The sequence below is a fragment of the Hyla sarda genome, chromosome 5, assembly GCF_029499605.1.
Source record: "Hyla sarda isolate aHylSar1 chromosome 5, aHylSar1.hap1, whole genome shotgun sequence".
NCBI lineage: Eukaryota > Metazoa > Chordata > Amphibia > Anura > Hylidae > Hyla > Hyla sarda.
Genome location: NC_079193.1, coordinates 37,533,581 through 37,554,622, shown reverse-complemented (window position 1 = coordinate 37,554,622; position 21,042 = coordinate 37,533,581). Strand labels below are relative to the sequence as shown.

Genomic DNA, 21,042 nt, shown 5'->3' with positions numbered 1-21,042 from the left:
GTCCATTTTTCGGAACTGTCCAAGGTAAAAGGAAATCCCCATAGCAAACATATGCTGTTCTGGACAGTTCATAAAATGGACAGAGATGTCAGCAGAGAGCACTGTGCTCGTGATGTCAGTAGACAGTTCTGTGTTTCAAAAAGAAAAGAATTTCCGTTGTAGTATTCAGCAGCTAATAAGTACAGGAAGGATTAAGATTTTTTAATAGAAGTAATTTACAAATCTGTTTAACTTTCTGGCACCAGTTGATATATAAAAGAAAGTTTTTGCCTGGAATACCCCTTTAAAGCCACTGCTGGTGTACAAAAAGAAAAAACGTTTTTTCACCGGAGTACCCCTTTAACCTCTTCAGGACGCAGGGCGTATCAATACGCCCTGCATCCCGAGTCCTTAAGGATAATGGGTGTATGAATACGCCTGTGGGAATTCCGGTCCCCGCCGCTAGCTGGTTGGGGACTGGATCGGGATGCCTGCTGAAATCATTCAGCAGACACCCCGGCACATCGGCCAGGGGGGTCCTGAGACCCCCCCATGTCGGCGATCGGAGAAAATCGCATGTCAATTCAGACATTCGATTTTCTCCAATTCCGGGCTGATCGGGTCTCTGGTGACCTGATCAACCGGAAAATAGGGCTGATCGGAGTTGTCAGCGACAGCCCCGATCAGCCTAAGGGATAGGAGTGAGGTTGCAGAGCTGCGATCTCCTCCTATCCCCTACCATTAGTCAGAACGGAGTTCTGACCAATGGCAGCGCAGGACAGGGGGTTGCCATGGCAACCCCCCGTTCTGCCCGCCCCTGGATGTCGAGGGGATGGTGGGAAGAAGATGGAGGCCGTACCTGCAGGAGAAGATGCCTGGGGACCCAGGATCTTCGCTGGAGACTGCTGGATACTGGATCAGGTAGGGAATCAACGGTGGGGGGGGAATTGAAAGTGAAAGTAAAACGATCTTTACTGTGGCAACCACTAGGAAGGCCAAACTGCAACTCCCAGCATGCCCATACTGCCAAATGCTGTCTGGGCATGCTGGGATTTGTAGTTTTGCAACATCTGGAGGGTCACAGTTTGGAGACCACTGTTACAGTGGTGCCCAAACGGTAGCCCTCCAGATGTTGCCAAACTACAACTCTCAGCATGCCTGGACTGCCCAGGCATTCTAGGAGTTGTAGTTCTGTAACACCTGTCCCTTCAGATTTAGCAATTTTCATGAATTTTTTGAAAATTGCTGCTCTACTTTGAAGCCCTCAAATGTTTTCAAAAAGGAAAAAATATGTCCATTTTATGATGCCAACATAAAGTGGACATATTGTATTTGTGAAGAAAAATTAAATGTATTGTGGATATCCATTTTCCTTACAAGTAGAGAGCTTCAAACTTAGACAAATGCAAAATTTTCTAAATTTTCATGTAATTTGGGGATTTTTCACCAAAAAAGGATGCAAGTAACGGCGAAAATTTACCACCAAAATAAAGTAGAATATGTAACGAAAAAAGAATCAGAATATTCGGTAAAAGCGTTTTCACGTTATTAATTCGTAAAGTGACGGTGGTCAGAATTGCGAAAAAGGGCTCAGTCCTTAAGGGGTTAAATTTGTTTTTACCTGCTCTGGCCGGCCCCCGCCCGCAGCAGCACACGTGAGCTGGTCCTAGCAGATAATCGCAAGTTTTCACGGGGGGGCCGTATCACTATATCGCAAAAAGCAAAAATCGCGATTCTATTGCTTTTGCAATATATCGTGCAGCCCTAATGCAGACTGAAGCAATCACAGGCTATCACAGGCTGAACCATCAGATTTAGGTTCGGCCAAACTTACTAAGCACCACAGATATATGAAATATATGGTAGGCTGAATACTTTTAGGCTAGGTTCACACAGTGTAATTTCAGGCGCATTTTATTGTAAGAAAAAATTCATCCACAAAATTGCTAAAATTTTGCTGCTATATTTCTATCATTAATGTGCCCTATGTAAATCTATGGGAAAGTGGTTGTCTGTAAACACAATGGGGGAGATTTATAAAAACTCGTGTAGATGAAGAGTGGTGTAGTTGCCCATAGCAACCAATCAGATCGCCTCTTTCATTTTCAAAGAGGCCTGTGAAAAATGAAAGAAGCAATCTGATTGGTTGCTTTGGGCAATTGCACCACTCTTCCTCTACACTGGTTTTGATAAATCTCCCCCAATATGTAAAAAAACTGCCATATGTTTTTTTTAATCCACATAAATAACTTACATTAGTGACCAATCTGTGACTACAGCTCAGTGTCTCCTCATTGGTTGAGTTATAGAAAGTAAAGATAACTAAATCATCAGTGAGAAACAGACAATTATCAGATAACTGCTACATAGATAGTGATAGGAATGAGCCTAAGTGAGGGCCAGAAGCACAACTAGGGAGGAGGGAGGGTGTATTATAAGTTTTACGACTCCTATGCTGGAAAGGAGAATTATAATACTTCCTCCCAACACGGGAGCATTTTTAATTATGATATATATGCAGTTTATACAATATCTCGCATAACTTAGTCCACCCCTCACATTTTTTTAATTTTTAAATACTCTATTTTTTGTCTTTATCTTTTTATGTGACAACACTGAAGAAATGACACTCTGCTACAAGGTAAAGTAGCTAGCACACAGCCTGTATAACAGTGTTTAATGTTGCTGTCCCTTTAAAATAACTCAACACACAGCCATTAAAGGGGTATTCCAGGCCAAAACTTTTTTTTATATATCAACTGGCTCCGGAAAGTTAAACAGATTTGTAAATTACTTCTATTAAAAAATCTTAATCCTTCCAATAGTTATTAGCTTCTGAAGTTGAGTTGTTGTTTTCTGTCTAACTGCTCTATGAAGACTCACGTCCCGGGAGCTGTGCAGTTCCTATGGGGATATTTTTCCATCATGCACAGCTCCCGGGACGTGACATCATCATTGAGCAGTTAGACAGAAAACTTCAGAAGCTAATAACTATTGGAAGGATTAAGATTTTTTTATAGAAGTAATTTACAAATCTGTTTAACTTTCCGGAGCCAGTTGATATATATAAAAAAAAGATTTTGCCTGGAATACCCCTTTAACGACGCAGGACGTATATTTACGTCCTGCGCCGGCTCCCGCGATATGAAGCGGGATCGCGCCGCGATGCCGCATCATATCGCGTCGGTCCCGGCGCTCATCAACGGCCGGGACCCGCGGCTAATACCACACATCGCCGATCGCGGCGATGTGCGGTATTAACCCTTTAGAACCGGCGGCGCTTTGATAGTGAAAGTGACCCGGCTGCTCAGTCGGGCTGTTCGGGACCGCCGCGGTGAAATCGCGGCGTCCCGAACAGCTGACAGGACACCGGGAGGGCCCTTACCTGCCTCCTCGAATGACTGCTCCATGCCTGAGATCCAGGCAGGAGCAGTCAAGCGCCGATAACACTGATCACAGGCGTGTTAATACACGCCTGTGATCAGGATGAGAGATCAGTGTGTGCAGTGTTATAGGTCCCTATGGGACCTATAACACTGCAAAAAAAAAGTGTTAATAAAGGTCATTTAACCCCTTCCCTAATAAAAGTTTGAATCACCCCCCTTTTCCCATAAAAAAAATAAAACAGTGTAAAAAAATAAATAAAATAAACATATGTGGTATCGCCGCGTGCGTAAATGTCCGAACTATAAAAATATATCATTAATTAAACTGTACGGTCAATGGCGTACGCGCAAAAAAATTCCAAAGTAAAAAAAAAAACATTTTTGGTCACTTTTTATACCATTAAAAAATTAATAAAAAGTCATCAAAAAGTCCGATCAAAACAAAAATCATACCGATAAAAACTTCAGATCACGGCGCAAAAAATGAGTCCTCATACCGCCCTGTACATGGAAAAAAAAAAGTTATAGGGGTCAGAAGATGATATTTTTAAACGTATAAATTTTCCTGCATGTAGTTATGATTTTTTCCAGAAGTGCGACAAAATCAAACCTATATGAGTAGGGTATCATTTTAACTGTATGGACCTACAGAATAATGATAAGGTGTAATTTTTTAATTTTTACCGAAATATGCACTGCGTAGAAACGGAAGCCCCCAAAATTTACAAAATGGCGTTTTTTCTTCGATTTTGTCGCACAATGATTTTTTTTTCCGTTTCGCCGTGCATTTTTGGGTAAAATGACTAATGTCACTGCAAAGTAGAATTGGCGATGCAAAAAATAAGCCATAATATGGATTTTTAGGTGGAAAATTGAAAGGGTTATGATTTTTAAAAGGTAAGGAGGAAAAAACGAAAGTGCAAAAACGGAAAAACCCTGAGTCCTTAAAGGGGTTAATGTCTAAAACTTGGCCCCCTCATTCAGGTGTAAATGCAGATCAGGTGTCTTGAATTTTGTATTATCGCACTGTGACGATCCGTCTTGGGGATTAGCTCTGGGATCGTCGTGGACCACGCCACAGGATGCGTTTCTTCTCAATAAACCAGCAAACAAACGCTTATAATGCAAATCTGGCACCTTGCCAGTTTTATTAGACAGGTTGCAGGGAAAGAAATAAACAAAAAGCAGGAACAAAGCAAAATCCTAGACCGTCTGGTCACTGACTAAACAGATCAGCTTGTCCTGACTAACAACCGCTGAGCTTCCCTCAGCCGGTTAAACATATGTCCCCTGCAACCTTCTACTCACAATTCATGTCACTATCTTTGAGCCACTCATAGCTCGGGCTGTGTCCTCCTCAGTAGGCTCTGTCTCTTCCCTACAGCCCACATGCTGTCTCCTAGGAAGAGCCCAAATTAGACTGAGTCTCCATCTCATATACACCTCCCTTCCCTCCTGCCTCATTACTTAAGAAGCAGGTGAGAGCTTCTGCAGGGTGAGCCAAGGAAATACACCCTTTCCTTGTCACACTGCCACAGCACTCAAACTCACTAATACTGACCACTGAAAGTTTAATCTCATGGCAAAGGAGGATCTGAAAAAAAGAATTGTTGCTATAAATAAAGATGGCCTAGGCTATAAAAAGTTTGCCAAGACTCTGAAACTCGCTGCAACACGGTGAACAAGACCATATGGTTTTACAGGACATGTTAGACTCAGAACAGGACTTGACATAGTTGGCATGTGCTCAGAATCATATTCAGAGTTGTCTGGGAAATAGATGTGGTGAGCCACGGGGTGTGAATGTGAGGTGTATGGGGCAGATGTTATAGCCCAGGGGCAGATGGTATTAACCCCTAAATGTTTGTGATGCCAGGGCGTGGTTTTCTCAATAACCACCCTAACGGTAGCACCGCTAGTTCTAGTTAGGCAGGGCAAATAAGGGTCCAAGGCCAGGTCAGGGTTAATGGTAACTTTACTGAGGTAGACAGATGGTACAGTCTTTACAGTTAGACCAGGATCCCAGAGAGGTGGCCAGTAACACGGAGGGGACCTCGCAGCTTGCTGGGACTTGCAGTGACTTTGACAGACTTTTAGGACAGCCACGCTGAATATAATAGACTTGACTTGACTGAAGATAGTGACAGCATACTGAGATGACATGACTTACCGACATGTGGCTGTAAGTTAGGCTTGAGACCTCCAGGTGTGCTGGACACTGGCTCTGAGACGTCTGGACTGAACTTGACCTCAGGATCTAAGAGAGTGATTGTAGTACCTCCCCCTCTTATAAAGGGGGCTGAGCAAGGAGTCCATAGGTCAAGCTGCAGGTTAGCTGGTGGTCTCTGGGTAACAAACATGTGAATTGAACATGTGACCACATTATCATGTGACTAACTCAAAGGTCCTCAAAGGCCCTTTATACATAATACATATAACACTACTGGGGAGACGCTGCAGGAGAGCCCCTAGGACACAGAGGGACTCAACCTGACATGGCCTAAGTACTGTACGGGACCATATCCCGTACTGGGACATCTATAGACATATGAATGGTGCCAGCAGTGCTGCAGAAGGTGGGGGTCACCCTGTCGGTGCTTAAATCATAGGCTGCACATTGCATCAAATTGGTCTGTATGGCTGTCGTTCCATTAGGAAACCTCTTCTAAACAGAAAGCCTGCAAACGGTTTGCTGAAGACAAGCAGACAAAGGACATGGATTACTGGAACCCCCAGTCCTGTGATCCGATGAGACCAAGATAAGCTTATTTGGATCAGATTGTGTCAAGCATGAGTGGTGGCAACCAGGTAAGGAGTACAAAGACAAGTGTGTCTTGACTACAGTTAAAGGGGTACTCCAGTGGAAAACACTTTTATTTTTATTTTTTATTAACTGGTGACAGAAAGTTTAACAGTTTTGCTGCTGTATACTACAGATGAAGTTCTTTTCTTTTTTAATTTATTTTCTGTCTGACCACAGTGCTCTCTGCTGACAACACAGTCCATGTCAGAAACTGTCCAGAGCAAGAGCAAAACCCCATAGCAAACCTCTCCTACTCTGGACAGTTCCTGACACAGACAGAGGTGTCAGCAGAAAGTACTGTGGTCAGACAGAAAAGAAATTCAAAAAGAAAAGAACTTCCTCTGGAACATACAGCAGCTGATAGTACTGGAAGGATTATGATTTTTAAAGGAAACCATCAGCATATTTTAGCATATAAAACACTTGGCAATGCTAAAATCATTATCCCCACCATCCCCGGGGACGTTTGTGTCCCCAGGGATGGTGAAGATATTAAGTTATAAAGTCCCCCCCAGCCACCCGACAAGTAGTCCCCTGGGCGGGGACTTACACTTACCAGCTCCATTCGCTGCGGCCGTTGCCCTGCACCGAAGGCGTCAATAACGTCTCGCATCACCGCTCTGCTCCGTCTGCTTAGGGAGCAGAGCAATGACGCGAGCCGTCATTTAAGCCGTCGGGACAGGACCACGGCCACTGAATTTCTATATCTGCTAATGCTGAACATGAATGAATAAAAATGAAGAATAAACAAAACTTTGTCAGATCAGGTCTATGAATTCCTTTATTCTTACTAAATATTTCTCATATTTCCTTATACTCTGCATTTTTTGAACAAGGGACTGGCCAAGCATGTCTTCAGACCTAAACCCTATTGAGCCTCTGAAAAACATCCTCAAATGGAAGGTGGGGGGAGTACAAGGTCTCTTACATCCACCAGCTCGTCATGGGGCAGTAGAAGACGACTCCAATGGCAACCGTGAAAAGCTCTGGTAAACTCCATGCTCAGAGGCTTAAGGCAGTGATGGAAAATATGGGTGGCCACTCTGGGTCCAATTTGGACATTTCAACTTACGGGTGTACTCATTTTTGTTGCCAAGGTTTAGATTTTATCGGCTGTATGTTGTGCTATTTTGAGAAAGGTGCTCTTATGGTAGATGGTAAGGTATTATCAATGACCAAGTTTTTTTTCTCTTTTGCATAAGAAGAGCACCTATCTCTACATTGCCATGACCGATATAAACCTGGAGGATACAGAACTGATGCTGATGGCTTCTGTTTAGAGATTACTACTCTTATTCAAGGCATTCTTCTGTGTTGTACTCGTATCATAACACCAAAAGGTCAGCAAATCACTACGGATTGTATTTTAAACATAAAATAACAGCACAGAGTTGTGCATTTTCTCTTCCTTTTTTCTTTTCACTTTATGCATTGTGGTATTTAGCAGGGACACGATAGTATACACTGTTATAAAGGCTGTGCACTAACTACTTTACACTGTAGCAGAGTGTAACTTCTTTAGTGTTGTCACATGAAAAAATATAGTAAAATAATTACTAAAATGGGAGATACTGTATACACATGCACCTATACACATACAGAATGGATATCTATGTCTACACACATGCATTATACAGTATACATGCACCTGATTAAGGGGGTCTGCCCCTGAAACATTGTGCTATGATCACAGAACAACATTGAATGCTGATGCCTTTGCCTGCACTTTAAATGCATTCTTATACTTTACCCCTTAAGGACTGAGCCCTTTTTCACCTTAAAGGGGTACTCCCGTGGAAAACTTTTTTTATTTTTTTTTTAAATCAACTGGTGCCAAAAAGTTAAACAGATTTGTAAATTTCTTCTATTAAAAAATCTTAATCCTTCCAGTACTTTTTAGGGGCTGTATACTACAGAGGAAATGCTTTTCTTTTTGGATTTCTCTTCTGTCACGACCACAGTGCTCTCTGCTGACCTCTGCTGTCCATTTTAGGAACTGTCCAGAGCAGGAGAAAATCCCCTTAGTAAACATATGCTGCTCTGGACAGTTCCTAAAATGGACAGCAGAGGTCATCAGAGAGCACTGTGGTCATGACAGAAGTGAAATCCAAAAAGAAAAGCATTTCCTCTGTAGTATACAGCCCCTAAAAAGTACTGGAAGGATTAAGATTTTTTAATAGAAGAAATTTACAAATCTGTTTAACTTTTTGGCACCAGTTGATTTAAAAAAAAAAATAAAGTTTTCCACGGGAGTACCCCTTTAAGGTGAAAAAGGGCTCAGTCCTTAAGGGGTAAAGCATAAGAATGCATTTAAAGTGCAGGCAAAGGTATACAGCGACTAAAAAGTACTGGAAGGATTAAGATTTTTTAATAGAAGTTACAAATCTGACACCAGTTGAGCTAAAAAATAAATAAAAGTTTTCCATGGGAGTACCTGTGCAATTCTGACCACTGTCACTTTATGCATTAATAACTCTGGGATGCTTTTACCGATTATTCTGATTCCGAGATTGTTTTTTTCATGACATATTCTACTTTAACGTAGTGGTAAATTTTCATTGTTACTTGCATCCTTTCTTTTTAAAATTTTGCATTTTTATAACTTTGAAACTCTGCTTGTAAGGAAAATGTATATTCAAAATGAATTTTATATTGATTCACAAATACAATATGTCTACTTCATTTTGGCATTATAAAGTTGACATGTTTACTTTTTGAAGACATTAGAGGGCTTCAAAGTATAGCAGCAATTTTCAAAATTTTCACGAAAATGTAAAAATCTTAATTTTTCAGGGACCAGTTGAGTTTGAAGTGGATTTGAGGGGCCTTTCTGTGAGAAATACCCCATAAATGACCTCATTATAGAAATTACACACCTCAAAGTATTCAAAATGACATTCAGAAAGTTTGTTAACCCTTTAACACAAGGATAGCAGCAAAGGGGAGGATGAAAATCTAAATCTGCATTTTTGACACTAACATGTTCTTGTAGCCCCATTTTTTTCATTTTTAAAAGTGATATAAGGTGAAAAAGCCCCCCAAAATTTGTAGCCCAATTTCTCGCGAGTATGGAAATACCTTATATGTTGACATAAAGTGCTCTGTGGGCTCACAACATGGCTCAAGAGGGAAAAAGCAACTGTGGGATTTTTTAAAAGAATTTTGCTCTCATGGTTTTTGGGGGCCATGTTGCATTTAGGAAGCCCCAATGGTGCCAGAACAACAAAATAACCCCCACATGGCATACTATTTTTGAAACTACACCCCTCAAGGAACGTAACAAGGGGTATAGTGAGCCTTAATACCTCACAGCTGTTTGACGACTTTGCGTTGAAGTTGGACGTGAAAATAGAAAATTTGATTTTTAACACTAAAATGATGGTGTTACCCCAAATTTTTCTTTTTCACAAGGTGTAATAGGAGAAAATGGACCCCCAAATTTGAAGCCCAATTTCTCCCGATTAAGAAAATGCCCCATATGTGGACCTTAAGTTATCTGCTGGCACACTACAGGTCTCAAAACAGAAGGAGCGCCATTGGACTTTTGGAGAGAGAATTTTGCTGAAATTGAAGTCGCGGGCCATGTGCATTTTCAAACCTTCCATGATGCCAGAACAGCAGAAACCCCTTCAGGAACATAACAAGGGTTACAGTGAGCACTTACACCTCACAGGTTTTTTGAAGAGCGGGCCGAAAAGATGAAAAATTTGATTTTTAACACTAAAATGATGGTGTTACTCCAAATTTTTCATTTTGACATGGTGTAATAGGAGAAAATGGACCCCAAAATTTGAAGCCCAATTTCTCCTAGTTAAGAAAATGCCCCATATGCGGATGTGAAGTGCTCTGCTGGTGCACTACGGGTCTCAGAACAGAAGGAGCTCCATTGGACTTTTAAAGAGAGAATTTTGCTGAAATTGAAGTAGGGGGCCATGTGCATTTACAAACCTCCCATAGTGCCAGAACAGCAGAAACCCCCCCACATGTGACCCCATTTTGGAAACTCACAGAATTTAAAAAAGGGTGCAGTGAGCATTTACACCTCACTGGTGTTTGACAGATCTTTGTAACAGTGGGTTGTGCAAATGAAAAATTTAATTTTTCATTTTCTTGGACCATTGTTCCAAAAATCTGTCAGACACCTGTGGGGTGTAAATGCTCACTTCTCCCTTTATTACATTCCTTGAGGGGTGTAGTTTCCAAAATGGGGTCACATGTGGGGGGGGGGGTCCGCTGTTCTGGCACCACGGGGCGGGGGGGGGGGGGGATGGATGCTTTGTAAACACACATGGCCTTCAATTCCAGACACATTCACTCTCCAAAAGCCCAATGGTGCTCCTTCTCTTCTTAGCGTTGTGGTTCGCCCGCAGAGCACTTTTCATCCACATATGGGGCATTTCCATACTCAGAAGAAATGGGGTTACAAATTTTGGGGGGCTTTTTTCCTATTACCCCTTGTGAAAATGAAAAATTTGGGATAACACCAGGATTTTAGTGGGAAAAAAAAAAATTTTCACACCCAACTTTAACAAAAATTCTTCAAACACCTGTGGGGTGTAAATGCTCACTGCACCCCTTGTTATGTTCCGTAAGTAATTTCCCAAATTTTTTTCTGCGTATATGTCAGAACCGCTGTAACGATCAGCCACCCCTGTGCAAATCACCTCAAATGCACATGGCACTCCCGCAGAGCATTTTACGTCCACATATTACACATTTTGGGGGGTCTTTTTTTCCTTTTACTTCTTGTGAAAATTAAAAGTATGGGGCAACACACAATAACATGCTGGTGTAGACCCCAACTTTACCTTTTCATAAGGGGTAAAAAGAGAAAAAGCCCCCCAAAATGTGTTAAGCAATTTCTCCCGAGTACGGAAATACCCCATATGTGGCCCTAAACTGTTGCCTTGAAATACGACAGGGCTCCGAAGTAAGAGAGCACCATGTGCATTTGAGGCCTAAATTAGGGATTTGCTTAGGGATGGACCTGGATGCAAGAATTAGGCTTGCCTCTGATACCAAAATTACCCTACGGCAGTGTTTCCCAAACAGGGTGCCTCCAGCTGTTGCAAAACTCTCAGCATGCCTGTCTGTCCGGCAACAATGGGAGTTGTTGCTTTGCAACAGCTGGAGGCTCCGTTTTAGAAACCGTGCCGTACCAGAAATTTCACAGCGGCGGTCCGAACAGCTCCGCTGAGCTAGCCGGTATGGATTTCTCCCGTTTTAGACCCCGTGTTCAATTTTGATCGCGGCGTCTAAAGGGTTAATACCGGACATCAGCCCGATTGGCGATGTTCTGTATTAGCCGCGGGTCCTGGTTGCTGATAGCTTCTGAGTGCGCTTCACAGATCCGGAGCCTCCCACGGACGTAAATATGCATCCGTGGTCATTAAGGGGTTAAGGGGTTATAAGTTTAAATTATCCCCTTTTCCTTTATAAAAACATGTAAACATAATAAAAATAAACATATTTGGTATCTCCGTGTGCATAATTGTACGAACTATTAAAATATAATCATATATATCCCGTATGGTAAATGACGTAAGTGTAAAAAAAAATACCAAACCCCAGAATAGATTTTTTTTTATAACATATCATAGAAAAAATAAAGTAAACAGCGATTAAAAAGTCAGATCAATACCAAAATGGGACCAATAGAAACAACAGATAACATCGCAAAAAGTGTCATCATACAGCTTGGTATATGAAAAAATAAAATTTTTACTGGGGGCAGAAAATGGCAATTAAAAAGAAGAATTCTAAAAAGTTTTCTTTTCTTTATTTTCTTTATCTTTTTGTTTACATGATAACAGGGAAACACACAAATAATATCTGTCATTTAATGCTAATTTTAAAATCACGCAGTATAAAATAGTACACATATTATTATTCACCTAAATGGATACATTTAAGTATAGGGAGGATGCTAAATGTCTGCGATGTGGTATTGAGGAGGCAGACTTCCTCCATATCATGTGGGATTGTAGGCCTATTCATGGTTTTTGGGCAAATGTTTTCAAGAAAATATGGGAAAAGCACAGAGTTTCCGAATCTTTCAAATACTATATTAGAATTCCAAAAAGTTTTGAATTTTTTAAAAGGAAACTATACACATTTGGTACTGCTCTAATTAGGCCAACCTAAAGTATCAAAATAACATGTTAGCTTGACCAAAAGGTAAATGGCGTAAAAAAGAAATACACCAAATTTGCTAAATTATCTCTTGCAAAAAACAAGCCTGTTTGTAGATGGAAAAATAAAAGAGATTTGGCTATAATAGGGCAATGAGGAAAAAACTAAATTGCAAAAACGAAAATTGGCCTGGACAATGGATTGTCATGAGGGGCAAGTAGATTGTGTTCCCGTTGTAGTCCCTTGGACAAGTATTTTTTTTTCTAATTTACACACCTCTGTACTTAAAGGGAAAATTATTATTAACAGTAACAAGCCTCTACAGTAAGAGTAGAGCCTGTAACCTTTACAAGTAAAAAAAAAATCTTTCATCCTATAGCACACAGTGGCAGTGTCACGATGCCGGCTGGCAGGAGGTGGATCCTCTGTGCCAGAGAGGGATTGGCGAGGACCGCGCTAGTGGACCGGTTCTAAGCCACTACAGGTTTTCACCAGAGCCCGCCGCAAAGCGGGATGGTCTTGCTGCGGCGGTAGTGACCAGGTCGTATCCACTAGCAACGGCTCACCTCTCTGGCTGCTGAAGATACTGAAGAAAGGCGAGGTACAAGGGAGTAGGCAGTAGCAAGGTCGGACGTAGCAGAAGGTCGGGGGCAGGCGGCAAGGTTCGTAGTCAGGGGAGATAGCAAAGGTACTGGTACACAGGCTATAAAACACACAATACGCTTTCACTGGCACTAAGGCAACAAGATCCGGCGAGGGAGTGCAAGGGAGGAGACTAGATATAGCCAGGGAACAGGTGGGAACCAATTAAGCTAATTGGGCCAGGCACCAATCATTGGTGCACTGGCCCTTTAAGTCTCAGGGAGCTGGCGCGCGCGCGCCCTAGAGAGCGGAGCCGCGCGCGCCAGCACATGACAGCAGGGGACGGGAACGGGTAAGTGACCTGGGATGCGATTCGCGAGCGGGCGCGTCCCGCTGTGCGAATCGCATCCCCAACGGCCATGACAGAGCAGCGCTCCCGGTCAGCGGGACTGACCGGGGAGCTGCAGGGAAAGAGACGCCGTGAGCGCTCCGGGGAGGAGCGGGGACCCGGAGCGCTAGGCGTAACAGTACCCCCCCCCTTAGGTCTCCCCTTCTCTTTATCGGGTAACTGCCTCCCCTGGGATGAGGACACCGGGAAAGGATGGAGGGATTCCTCAACGGCAGGCAGAACCGCAGGAGTAGGAATGGGGAGAGAGGGCAGAGGGCGGGACCTGGCACGGGGCAGTGTGACACCAGGACGAGGGTCATGAGGGGACACAGAAGCTTGCCTGATGGAACTGGGAGGGGGGGAGGGGCATTTCCTGTGGCAGGCAGAGTCCTTAATGACCTTAGGGGGACCAGATACAGGAGGAACCACAGAGTTACGGCAAGGGTTACTGGGAACCGGTTTTAGACAGTTCTTGGAACAAGAGGACCCCCAACTCTTGATCTCCCCAGTGGACCAATCCAGGGTTGGGGAATGAAGTTGAAGCCAGGGAAGTCCAAGGAGAATTTCCGAGGTGCAATTGGGGAGGACCAAAAGTTCAATCCTCTCGTGGTGAGATCCGATGCTCATAAGAAGGGGCTCCGTGCGGAAACGTATGGTACAGTCCAACCTGGCTCCGTTGACCGCGGAAATGTGGAGTGGCTTGACAAGACGGGTCACCGGAATACGGAATTTATTCACAAAGGAGTCCCGAATAAAATTCCCAGAAGCTCCAGAGTCCAGGCAGGCCACGGCTGAGAGGGGAGAGCTGGCTGAAGTGGAAATCCGAACAGGTACCGTGAGACGTGGAGAAGCCGACTTGGCATCAAGAGACGCCACACCCACGAGAGCTGAGTGCGAACGTGCGTTTCCCAGACGTGGAGGACGGATTGGGCAATCCACCAGAAAATGTTCAGTACTGGCACAGTACAGACAAAGATTCTCTTCCTTACGGCGATTCCTCTCTTCCAGGGTCAGGCGAGACCGATCCACTTGCATGGCCTCCTCGGCGGAAGGCCTAGGCGCAGATTGCAGTGGAGACTGTGGGAGAGGTGGCCAGAGATCTAAGTCTTTTTCCTGGCGGAGCTCTTGATGCCTCTCAGAAAAACGCATGTCAATGCGAGTGGCTAGATGAATGAGTTCATGCAGGCTAGCAGGAGTCTCTCGTGCGGCCAGAACATCTTTAATGTTGCTGGATAGGCCTTTTTTAAAGGTCGCGCAGAGAGCCTCATTATTCCAGGATAGTTCAGAAGCAAGAGTACGGAATTGTATGGCATACTCGCCAACGGAAGAATTACCCTGGACCAGGTTCAGCAGGGCAGTCTCAGCAGAAGAGGCTCGGGCAGGTTCCTCAAAGACACTTCGAATTTCCGAGAAGAAGGAGTGAACAGAGGCAGTGACGGGGTCATTGCGGTCCCAGAGCGGTGTGGCCCATGACAGGGCTTTTCCAGACAGAAGGCTGACTACGAAAGCCACCTTAGACCTTTCAGTAGGAAACTGGTCCGACATCATCTCCAAGTGCAGAGAACATTGCGAAAGGAAGCCACGGCAAAACTTAGAGTCCCCATTAAATTTGTCCGGCAAAGACAGGCGGAGGCTAGGAGTGGCCACTCGCTGCGGAAGGGGTGCAGGAGCTGGCGGAGGAGATGATTGCTGATGAAGTTGCGACTGAAGTTGGTGCACAATGGTGGACATTTCTGACATCTGGTGGGTTAGATGGGCGATCTGTCGGGCTTGCTGGGCGACCACCGTGGTGATATCAGAGGCAACTGGCAGGGGAACCTCAGCGGGATCCATGGCCGGATCTACTGACACGATGCCGGCTGGCAGGAGGTGGATCCTCTGTGCCAGAGAGGGATTGGCGAGGACCGCGCTAGTGGACCGGTTCTAAGCCACTACAGGTTTTCACCAGAGCCCGCCGCAAAGCGGGATGGTCTTGCTGCGGCGGTAGTGACCAGGTCGTATCCACTAGCAACGGCTCACCTCTCTGGCTGCTGAAGATACTGAAGAAAGGCGAGGTACAAGGGAGTAGGCAGTAGCAAGGTCGGACGTAGCAGAAGGTCGGGGGCAGGCAGCAAGGTTCGTAATCAGGGGAGATAGCAAAGGTACTGGTACACAGGCTATAAAACACACAATACGCTTTCACTGGCACTAAGGCAACAAGATCCGGCGAGGGAGTGCAAGGGAGGAGACTAGATATAGCCAGGGAACAGGTGGGAACCAATTAAGCTAATTGGGCCAGGCACCAATCATTGGTGCACTGGCCCTTTAAGTCTCAGGGAGCTGGCGCGCGCGCGCCCTAGAGAGCGGAGCCGCGCGCGCCAGCACATGACAGCAGGGGACGGGAACGGGTAAGTGACCTGGGATGCGATTCGCGAGCGGGCGCGTCCCGCTGTGCGAATCGCATCCCCAACGGCCATGACAGAGCAGCGCTCCCGGTCAGCGGGACTGACCGGGGAGCTGCAGGGAAAGAGACGCCGTGAGCGCTCCGGGGAGGAGCGGGGACCCGGAGCGCTAGGCGTAACAGGCAGATTTTCTTGTTCATGTCCTTCCTAGACATGCAGACCTTGTGTGAATTGAGTAGTGGCAGACATGAAACGTGAGCTGTGAAGCTTAGTATCATGTGAAGATCTGCAGCGAGAGGCTGTATTATATGAGCTACTGATGGAGAAAGCAGTGTAAACTGCAGAGCGGAATTAACAGATTCAATCTGTAATTATAATCCAGCTCCTATTAACCATTTACTCCAACATTTAAGTAAGGAAAAAAACTCATCAAACTGTTCATTTTGTGTGAATGTAATGTTCTATCCTGCCATATCTATGGTATTGTGTCCTACATAATGCTGGATTTCTAAGGCTATATTCACACGGCGGAATTTCCATGCAGAATTCTGCCAGAAATTTCACTGTAATTAACTGCCTGTTGATTTCATTGGGATTTTGCAGTCACATTCAGACAACGAAATGTTCAGGGCGGGCATTCTGCCACAGAAATTCCGCTAAAATATGAGATCAGTCTTATATTTTGTGGAATTCCGTGGCAGAATCAGTGAAGTCAATGGGACTTGAATTTCGGTGGAATTTTGTGTTCTGAGAACACAAAAATTCAGCTGCAATTCCATTTTTGTAGAATTGCAGAAATTCCACTGTGTGAACATACACTAACAGTGCCGTCATTATGCCAGCTCTTAGGAAAGCTTCCAGTCAACAGACACTGAATGCTAAGGATTATTTATGTACAGGCAATTCCTGATACCTTTCTACTGCTGCTCTGTCTGTCCAAGTATCACAAGAGTTCTGATATTGCTGTGGTGCTGGGATTAAAACACAAGAAGCACATTATACGGTATAGGTCCTCTTCAAATAGGGGAGTGCTTTGTGAGCATCAGTGATGCTGGACCTGATACTACAATCTATTAGCATTCCTATAATAGCGGTTAGCTATTATACCATGATTATTTTCTAATCTAGTCCTTGTGTATATGATAACTTCACAGAAGAAAAATAATTAGCACACCTAATTTATGCTGCCCCATGCCATTCTACAAATATATGCAACTTCTTACAAACTATTGGTACACATGTGCCTTACAAGCTCTGTTCTAGGCCTCTGTGCCATAATCAATCCAGACAACCAGGCAAAAAATGCAGCATGCAGTAATTTTTTGTCAAGTCAAATCTTGTCAAATGAACAGACACCATAGTGGAAATCCGACAGACCCCATTAAAGTCATTGGGGTCCATTGGGCCGTTGATGTTTGGAGTGCTGATGAACAGAATCTGTGACAGGGGCTCCGATGTAGTGCTTTTACATGGCAATGTTCCAGCAGTCTTCTCATTGTCTTTATCCCTTTCTGTGTAATTGGTGAGTCCCTGACCAAGGCATCTACAGCTGCGAGCAGCCCCTGCTATTGTTTGGATAAAGACTTTTGTTGTACTGCTCTTTTCTATATATATATGTATATATATATATATATATATATATATACACACACACACACACATATATATATAGGCATGCTGTATGTCTCAGACTTCACACCGAAGGACAATGTAGTATGTAGTAAATGTAGTGCATGAGGCCTAAGGCCTTGTGTCCACTTTGTATTTTACTTCGATTTTTCATTGCGCTTTTTTGCAGTAGAAATAAATGTCAATGTAATTTGTAAAAATATCACAAAATTTAGTATTTTTAGAAGACATATTGTCGGTCACAGCTTTGTTATTTCATGTGATGATGGTAGGTTTTACTTGCAGTTTTCCCATCCATTTTCATCTGTTAGCTGCTTTTTGGATCAGGCTAATCATTTATTACATATGAAGCTTCTTGCAGCCATCCAATTTATTCTTATCCTTTGTCAGGAATAAATAAAGTGTTAAAACAGATGGCAGTAATGCAAAAAGGACTTCCATGGAGATAAAAAGCAGAGTATTCCGGACCATCACTGCCAAACTGTACCTTCTTTCCTTGCCAAGTTAAGCCAGATGAAAATAAAAAATAAAGCAAACTGATAACATAAAGACACATATGTAAACTGGAGGAAATCTAAATTTACTGCCAAGCATATATTTAATATTCATTAAGATGATTTGTGCTCACTTCTGAATAAATGTGACGTACAATGACTGTGACCTTATTGTAGTTATAATCAAAACTGCTCATAAGCAAAGAGTCCATGCAACAAATATAGCAGAAAGCACAGTCATGGAGAGATATACAGGGACTGCAATACATATGCTGGCTAATGAGGAAGCTATGTTTCATGTAATATTTATCAATCTATTATCAAATATCCCTGGCTATTTAGTTGAAGCATTCTTTTATTTGCATTCATTCTTTTAATTTATTACACATCATATATACTAAAGGATGTAAGGTAAAACTAGCTAGACTGATAATTAATCTACCTGTCTATCTATTTATCTATTGTGGTTTATCCCTCATAATCACTGATACATTTCTTGTCATTTCTATACCACAGTGAGTATTTCATTTTTTAAATTTATTTATTTAATAGTGTATATTTTACATTTTATTCTTTATTTCCATATTCTTGCAGACCTGGGTGACTATAGACTGTTGTATTCAGACACAGGATTATTTCCTGACAATCTGATATAAGAAAAATTGACAGATTATATAAAGGATGCTTTCCATAAACTAAACTTTTATATCACATAACAGAGAGAATGCGGATCCTATTTCTCAATGACAGTGGACGCTTAATATTCTTGTTGAATTGGGAGGAATCCATTGTTATGCGCATTTGCAATTACTTCTTATCCTATTGTGTTCTTTCTGTTTAGCAGTTTTACAGATACATTTATATTTAATGAACATCAGTAGTAGATAATAAAATGTTATAGATAACTATACTGTCTAGAAGGCAATGTTGATGGCAATAATCATTATAGTAATATAGTTATAAAGCCATACACACATTAATATTATTATTGTCTGGGGATCCACAATTTTTTACTTAACATTTTTACTGCACATTCTTGCGTTTTAAAAATCAACCTGTGTCATGTATTGTTTAAAGGACAGAATTGACAGCTTAATAGTGATCAATGAAGTGCTAAAGTCAAAGGTACAAATAATAAGGGTAGATTCACACATGGCAGTTTTGTTGAAGAAATGTATGCAATCAATTCATCTAAAAAAAGATTTTTTGGGGGGCTGAAAGCACATGGATTTCTGCAAGACCCATTCAGATATATGGGGTGGTCGCAGAAATTTCGGCAACAAGCCTGTCTCGCGTACTATACCCTAAGGCTATCCTATTGATGAGGACTAAAACTAAGTGGAAGCTAAAGGACTGAAATGCCTCTCTTTTCTAGTTCAATCTAGTCATAATAGAAAGAAGTATTTCCTGTAACCCTGGGTTCACACAGGTCATTTTTTTGTGTGTGTTTAAAACCGCAGCAGCCAGATGTTACATGTTACTGAGTAGAAAATTAAAATTTACATTCACATAATGTACTTTGTAATGGGCTGTACTGAGACATTTGATTATTTTTATGCAGTTGATAAATATTTTAAAATACAGCATGTAGAGGCTATGACATTTAAATAGTTTGTAGTCATTTTGGAGTGGAGTGATGGAGAAAACTACAATTATGAATATAAAAAGATTGTTCTAGAAACATTCCCTAAAACGCTTTATATATATTGAACAATCCCAATATCACAAAAAACAGGAAAAATTATGCTTATGTGATGCTTTGAAACATCTAGGTTTTTTAAGAAAACTGGGGTTTGAATAAAAAAATGGCCTTATGCACATTAAAGTGTCTAGTTCGTTTGTTTGTTCATAATACTAAGACAATGTTAATCCATAGGGCAAGGCAAATACTTCTGTGTTTAAATGTTAATATACCTGTACAGGTTCAGCCTGCAGCATGTTACACTGGATATACTGTATAGATACCATATACTGTACCAAGCTCAATCTGTAAGCCGAACCTTCCTTTAGAACAAAGCAACCATAGTATGATGGACAGTTTATTTCACAATACATGGTCCATTTATGCACAGTAATACCTTGTAGTTTTTGTAGTGTTTGTTCCAAAAAAGTGAATGCTGTGTTTTTGGAAAACTGCTACTAACCCAAAAAAAAACACAAAGAAGGATTTGTAAAGGCGGCCTCTGTCACACAGTGTTTCTGGCAAAACGCAGGTTTTGTTCTAGATTTTCCTTCAGTTTTGTTTGCTCACAGCCAAAGGTGGATTTAAGGAAAATTATGAATATAATGAAGGACTTAGAATATGTTCCCATCACATTTTTGCATCCTATTGATAGGTTCAATTTTTTTTCTTTTTTGCGATTAGAAAAAAAGGTACTTTTAAATCTGGATGCGAAATATATGCACAAATTTTCTGTATTTGGCTTAGGAACAACTGTTTTGTCTTTTTTTCACTAAATACTTAAGAGTCACAAACTTACAAATGGCCTTGCTTCAGTTTGGATATATTCCTGGCTTTGCCTAAAAAAAGGCTGCATGTATGAATCTAGCTGCAATATTCTTTGGTAGTAGTACAGCTCCATTATGGCCTAGGCATAAAAAATAGGTTATAGACATAGATGAATTTGTCAAGGTTTTTGCACCATTTTTATTCTGTCTATGACTTTTTAGACACATTAATCATGGGGGCAGTCATGAGTTTTTGGAAATTTTATTATATGTAACTTTTTTTAAAGTTACATAAATTCTACTTCACTCAAGAGGTTACATATATATGATAAAAAGTGCATTGAAAAAGACGTGCACATTTATCTTACTAGGCGCAAAAATATAAATATTGCGCAAATCAAATATTCATAAAAGAGAATGTGAGCTCATAACATAAGGTGAATAGAGTTGCAAATTATAAATTCCCTCTTTTAATATATATATATATATATATATATATATATATATATATATATATATATATGTATATAGATATATAATTTATCTATATAATTTTGAGGGATATTTTGTTCATAACCTGAAAATATGAGCTTCATATTTTACTCATATACACAAGCAAAAAAATATGGAATATAGTATTTGCCTTGAGACTAAATTACGTAGCATAAAGTACTGCTATGCAAGAAATGCTATATTCAATCAAAAAGCCCATCTGTTTAATTAGTGGTTTATGGGGTTGGTGAATGTAATTCTGCTCTTCTGTCTCTTCTCCCTGTGCTTCCCTATCACGGTGATGGAACAGGCCTAGCTCTGATTAGAT

At 41.9% G+C, this 21,042-nt stretch overlaps 1 protein-coding gene across 5 annotated transcripts in view; it reads left to right on the top strand.

The window, feature by feature from the left end:
- Positions 1 to 21,042, top strand: part of LOC130273075 (uncharacterized) — a 99,580-nt gene that overhangs the window by 65,730 nt on the left and 12,808 nt on the right. The window contains exons 4-5 of one of the 5 annotated variants that reach the window (XM_056519275.1): positions 2,601 to 2,620; positions 6,021 to 6,173. The exons of the other annotated variants lie outside the window; for them this stretch is intronic. The gene's annotated coding sequence lies outside the window, so the exon portion shown is untranslated. The remainder of the gene's footprint in view (positions 1 to 2,600; positions 2,621 to 6,020; positions 6,174 to 21,042) is intronic. 5 annotated transcript variants of the gene reach the window in all.